Source organism: Grammomys surdaster, unplaced genomic scaffold, assembly GCF_004785775.1.
Source record: "Grammomys surdaster isolate TR1022 unplaced genomic scaffold, NIH_TR_1.0 170, whole genome shotgun sequence".
NCBI lineage: Eukaryota > Metazoa > Chordata > Mammalia > Rodentia > Muridae > Grammomys > Grammomys surdaster.
The window spans coordinates 12086484-12093076 of record NW_021604618.1 but is presented as its reverse complement, the minus strand read 5'-3'; the positions used below and the strand labels follow the sequence as shown (position 1 = coordinate 12093076).

At 38.0% G+C, this 6593-nt stretch overlaps 1 non-coding gene across 1 annotated transcript; it reads left to right on the top strand.

Moving 5' to 3' along the window:
• The first annotated feature begins 1880 nt into the window (after positions 1-1880).
• On the top strand, positions 1881-2012 carry LOC114621018. Its single transcript, XR_003711374.1, has one exon. It is a non-coding gene; the product is annotated as a small nucleolar RNA SNORA17 (small nucleolar RNA).
• The last annotated feature ends 4581 nt before the right edge of the window (positions 2013-6593 follow it).

Genomic DNA, 6593 nt, shown 5'->3' with positions numbered 1-6593 from the left:
TAATAATGAGAATTATGAAGTGATAGGCAGTAGAATAAAATGAAGTCATATCTCTGTATAAAATTGATTCATAATATATGAGAAACAGTAACATAAGGTCATTATAACACTTTTAAAACATACATGATAACTTCAGAACATAGCTTAATGGGGAAAATATAGTTTCATAGCAGATACTAGATAAAAAAAATATGCCACTCTTCATAGTAGATTCTAGATAACAAACATATTGACTGTCAAGAAGTGCCAAAATCATTTTTGTTTAGTTTTGGGAAGTTTGGTAGACAAAATAGTTGATAATATTCCTTTTTGTTTTTTTAGACAACAGTACTAATGGTATAGTTTTGTAAATTGTGTAAATACTTACAAGCCACGAATAGCATTAAAATTAAATTATGCAGTATTTCCATCACCAATAATCAGCTGACAAAATGTACTCTAATAATAACTACCCCAAAATTCACATCCTAGCTAACACTGATTTTTGTTCTGGTCTGTAAATTTTATATTTTTTGAAAATTATATGTAAATGCAATCAAATAAATTCTTATATGCAGTATATGGCTTCTTTCATCTGAAATGATGATGTTTCTGTGTTAAGTAGTATTCTATTGGACATGTACCTTTCAATTTGATTGCTCTGCCACAAGTTTAGATAGTATTGAATAAATGAGGTTTTTGTGAATATTGGAATGAATGACCTTGTTTTCATTGTGGTTTGTTAAATGTCTCATACTAGCATCAGTAGATCCCATGATAGACAGATGCTAATTTATACCTGCATATTTATTATCATAAATAAATCTATGAAACTCTTTCCCAACATCTGTTGGGAAATTTTCCATTAGCATGAGCAGCATGCTAGTGTTGGAGCTGCTTTCAGACTTTATTGGCACTTGCTTTCATAGGCTTTTGTTATGTGTTTAAATTTTTGTCTTAGAGTGTACATAGCAATATCTGTGTGCTTTTTCAATTGCATTTTTGAAATAATTAGCAATATAAGACTTTACGTACAATTAGTCCCTTGTTTATTTATGAGAAAATGTCTGTTGGAAATTTTTGGTCATATTTATGTTGGGTGTTTGCTTTCTTAGTGCTTAATTTTAGCAGTTCTTTCCATATTTTAAATAAATACTTTTATAAAATATTTACTTTGAAAATATTTTCTCCTATTATAACATTTTTTATGTAATCAAGTTCAACTTACTATGAGTGTTGAAAGCATTTTCTAGATTCCTTCGTTTAGTCTCTATAAGTGACCATAACTTCCAGGAATAATGACAACCTGATGCATTGTTTTTCTTCATGTTAACAAGTGAGTTTCTATTTCTTAATTTAGTCTGTTCCCTCAATGCAATATTTTCTTTCAAGAAGCTAATTATGTTGGTTCCAGTTAATGTTATTATAATAGTTTTGTCTGTTATTGTTTTTAGATGATCTTTAGTAAATTGAGACTATTTCAGATTAATCACAAAACCTGTAAACGACTATTGAATTTGTTAATTGATTTTACTACATATATTACACATATTATAATCAGGATATAGTTTTAATATATTTAAGGATTTAATTTAAATATTCTGCCTGGATGAATGAAATACTCTGCATATTTACTTTCATGTAACAGATTTGGTTTTAATAAGTAAAATTCTAATGTTATTATTGGAAAAATTACTTTCTATATTTTAGATATACTTGGATATCATTATGAATATTTATTGCCCAAATATCTGAGAAAAGATGGAAGTGAAGATATTTATACTCATGTTCCTTGGTTGTAAATAAGTTAATTATAAATACTTTTTAATATGTGAATGTTTATTATGATTGCACTTCTTCTGTATTATCTCTGCTAGTTTGTGTCTTTTAAGAAAATTGTCACTTCCCCTAGAGGCATTGTTGGCCTGGCTAATGTGTCACATGTGTGTAAATAAGGGGCCAATAGGAGAAGGGTTATGTCTATGCTCAGTGTTCTGATCTATGAACATCTGAATGATTAGTATACTAATATTTCTTGAAAAAAAGAGAGCCTGAGATGGCCACCAGTCAGGGGCCATGGGGCCTGAGTGGGTTCCTAGGATGGGAAATGAGCAAGAGACTAAAAGAACACTGTCTCGGACTGCAGCTCCTTGTGAGAGTGTGCCCTAGACTGATAACCTCAAGGCCATGGGAGATTACAATCTATATACTACTTTCATGTAACTGCTTTATTTTTTTTTAATAAGTAAAAATCTAATTCAACTATTGGGGAAAATATTTCCTGATTTTTAAATATTCTGGAATAATATTACAATTATTTATTGCTCAATTTTCTGAGACTTGAGGGTAGTGAGAAACAGCCTGATGTGAGTAGCCAATGATAACACCAGGGGCAATGCTGGCATCAGGTAATTATGTCTGGGTCTATGGCCTTGCAGCAGCAGGGGGCTGTTACACCAAAGACAAGGCTTGGTTTGGTCTGCTGCCCAGAAACATGTTGATGTCTAAAAGCCATGCAGAACTGGCCCCACCTCTCACCTGAGCATCATGGGATAGCTGGTCCTGTTGTCTTGAGAGCAGAAGAATTGATTACCTCATAGCCAACTGTAGTACTTAGAAAAGCCTTAGGTAAGCCAGCCCTGAGGAACTAAGTGTGGGAGAGAAGGTCTTGCTATTCATCTTCCATGCAGTGATGTGGACAAGGGAGAAATCACTTCTTCTCACTTTGCTCTTACTATTTGCAGCAGACAGGAGACCAGGTTCTGGGGTCATGAAAGCAGGAGGGCTGTCTCTGCTCCTAACCTGCTGCAGCACTTAGAAGAGCAGGCTCTGCACCCTACATGGGCAGCATAATAGAGCTGACCATAGTGGTAGGGGTGCAAATCTGTTTCTTCTGAAGAGATGAGTATGGGAGACCCAGCCCTACTCTTCTTCTATGATGTGTGGTGCCATTGATGAGGAAAAGACTCCCTCTCTTTTTCCTTGAGAGCTGGTCCCAATAGAGTTATGAGAGCCAAAGAGCCAGTTGTCCCTGCCCCCCCACCTACTTCAGCACTCAGGAAAGTAGGCTGTACACCTCACCTAGACAGCACAGTAGAGCTGACTCTGATGGTGGGAGAGCAAGTGAGCTTGGCTTTACAGTGTGAGCTTGGGAGGGCTTGCCTGGGCACTTGTCTGCAATGGAGTAGTGCAGTATGAGAGAGAGATGCTATCCCAAGACCTCACCCCTGTCACTTATGGCCCTGGGGTTTTGAGAGGAGCAGAACTGTACCTACCTCTCATCTGGGCATCAAGTAGAGCTGGCCCTAGACATGGAAGTTGTGTGTGAGCCAACCCTGACTCTTTTCTGCTGTGTGGTGGCATAGATGAGACTCCTCCTCCCCTCCCTCATCCCTAATCATTTGTGGCAGGCAAAAGAGCTTGCCCTGGAACATGAAGTAGGATAACTGGCTATGTCTCTCATCAGCTGCAACACTCAGGAGAGTGTGCCATGTCTTTTACCTGTGCTGCAGAGTAAACCTGGCCCTGGTTGTAGGGATTTCAGATGAGCCTGCCCCCAAAGGTATAAGAACAGGAAAGTTGGCAAGTGGACTGACTGACCAGCTTAGATACTTCTCAGGCCCAGATCCAGGACTTTGAATTGGCTTACCCCAACATCTACCCTATCGATGAACTAATGGGGTCTATAAAGTGGTCAGTCCTATATATCCAAAACTACAGGATCTCCATGAAACAGGGCAACAAGATAACAGAGAGAAGTCCCATTGATGTTCTAGTATTGATAGAGTAACAGAAACTACAGAACTAATACCATATCAATGGGTCTTTGCAATAGATATTTGCAAGCAAATCTGTATGGACAAAAGTGTATACCGTGGAGACACTGTGACACACTACAGCTTCCGTAAGAGATTTGTTTTCTCCGAGTGGGGAGGGGTGGTTGCAAAAGTGGAGGGCAGCTATGACAAGTGGGGTTGTTTTCATGACGTGAAATTCACTAAGGACCAATAAAAAAATTTTCTTTTTAAACTTATCTAGGCCAATAGCATACCATACACTTTTAATAGTTGTAGAATTTGTAATACTGATCTTCCTTTTCAGAATTTGTCTTTGGTTTTTTTTCTGATATTTCCATACATATGTACAATAATGTGTGAGTATATCTTCACCTCCAGTTCTTCTGTTCAACTCTCACATAACCCCCTAATGAATTTGAGGTCATTCACTAGAGTGTGGGAAACCTACTAGGGTCCATGTTCTCAATAAAGAATAATTTTCCAGCTCCCACCACTATGCACTTCTGTTAGTGTCTCAGTATTCAATGGATGCTGGAAATCATCTCCCCCACCTGTATGGGGACTTCCGCTAGTTTGACACTGAACAAGTCATATGCAGGTAACCACAGCTGCTGTGTGCAAATACAATTATAATACCCATATCATATGAAGAAGACAACACTTGACAGCACTTCTTCCTACCTCCCAGATCTTAGACTCTTCTGCAATGTTTCCTGAGGCTGATTGGATGTGTTATGTTTGATATAAATGTCCCATTTAGGACTGAGTACTCAGTGTCTTACTCTCAGCACTTTCACAGGTCATTCATCTCTGTGTGGATTCCTGCCTGTTCCAAAAATAACTTCCTCTGACTAAGGTTAAGAGCATCCCAGTTCTATGGGTAGAGTCATAAATATGTAGAAGGTATTGACAGCATGAACAAATTACAAAATGACAATAAAAGGTTATACCTCAGCACCTATGATCTCCTTATCCACTGGTTTTTGACTGTATGCTTCAATAATTCTACATTTTGACAATGTATATTATTAGTGCCATTAAATTTCTTACCAAAATTAATTTGAAAATTTCAACTAAAATAGTGTAAAATATGTAATATAAATTATGCTAAGTAAAAAATCAAGAAGGCAAAGCAATAAACTTTTAAATGAAGTAGGTCTTTTGAGTCTTAAAAGAAGAGGAAAAATCATACCATTGAATTATGATTTTTTCATTATATTTAATCTTTTTTTACAGTCCAGATTTTATTCCCCACCCAGTCCACACTCTGACTGTTCCACATCCCACACCTACCCCCTATCTTCAGGAGGATGTCTTCACTCCCCCACCTACCACCCCACCGGAACTCCCTACGCCCTGGGGCCTCCAGTCTCTTGAGGGTTGGATTCATCTTCTCTGAATCTAGACCCAGCAGTCCTCTGCTGTATATGTGTTGGGGGTCTCATATCATCTAGTGTATGCTGCCTGGTTGGTGGCCTACTGTCTGAGAGATCTCGAGGGTCCAGGTTAATTGAGACTGCTGATCCTCCTATAGCGTTACCCTCCTCCTCAACTTCTTTTAGACTTTTCCTAATTTAACCACAGAGGCCAGCAGCTTCTGTCCACTGGCTAGGTGTAAATATCTGCATCTGACTCTTTCAGCTGCTTATTGAGTCTTTTGGTGGGTATTCATGATAGGTCCCTTTCCATGAGCAGAGCAGAGCCTCAATAATAGTGTCAGGCTTTGGGGCCCTCCCTTGAGTTGGATCCCAGTTTGGGCCTGTCACTGAACCTCCTTTTCTTCAGGCTCTTCTCCATTTTTATCCCTGCAGTTCTTTAAGATAGGAACAATTCTGGGTCAAAGTTTTAGCTGTGGGACGGCAACACTATCCCTTGCTTGATGCCCTGTCTCTCTGCTGGAGGTAGGCTCTATAGGCTCCCTCTCCCTACTGTAGGGCATTTCATCTAAGATCCCTCCCTTTGAGTCCTAAGAGTCTCTCACCTCTCAGGTCTCTGGTACATTCTGGAGGATCTCCCCTATATCCTACCTCCCAAGGTTACCTGTTTCCATTCTTTCTGCTGTCCCTCAGGTCTTGATGACTGTGAATTACCCAATCTTTCCTATGTCTGCATCAACTTTAAGAGTGTCAGTGAAGACAAAATACTGTTAAGGATTCAGAACAAGAAATGCTAGCTGAGCTTGATCAATGACAGTATGTTGTTTATTGTCAAGCAGAGAAGACGAACTTAAGGAAAATCCTTAATGGCATGTAGAATGAACTACTTGCCATAAGATTGATGGAATAACCAAATGAATGTTTCATTTCACTATCTTCAGATACAGTTCTCATGACTCAGGTCAAGAATCAATCTGAGAAAAAAAGGCAGAGCTAAGTATCCCCAATTAAGATTTTTAGCATGTTTCTGGTTTTTATGTTAGACAGATATTCTGAGAGTCCAATAATATTCCCAGTGCATACTTGAAAAGGCTAGACATGAGTATAGGATAAAATGAACACCTATGGAGATGTAAGGAGGAAATATTTACTCCTTACTTTTCTTTGTAATAGTCACTGCATCTTGGAACAAAATTTCTCAAACCATTCTAGTGTTATTAAATAATCCTAGAAGGAAACTTTTAGATGCAATACAATTCTAAAACTCTGCATTAACTTTAAAATTGGCATTGGTCTATGGGACCTTATCTTAAATTAGTTTTTGGTAACTCATTTTGACAAAAGATATTTTCTTGTCAACAGTCAATGCTAATATTCCACTGTAATACAGTGATGATCTTTTTAATGTTTTATGCTATGTGTGTGTGTGAGAGAGAGAGAG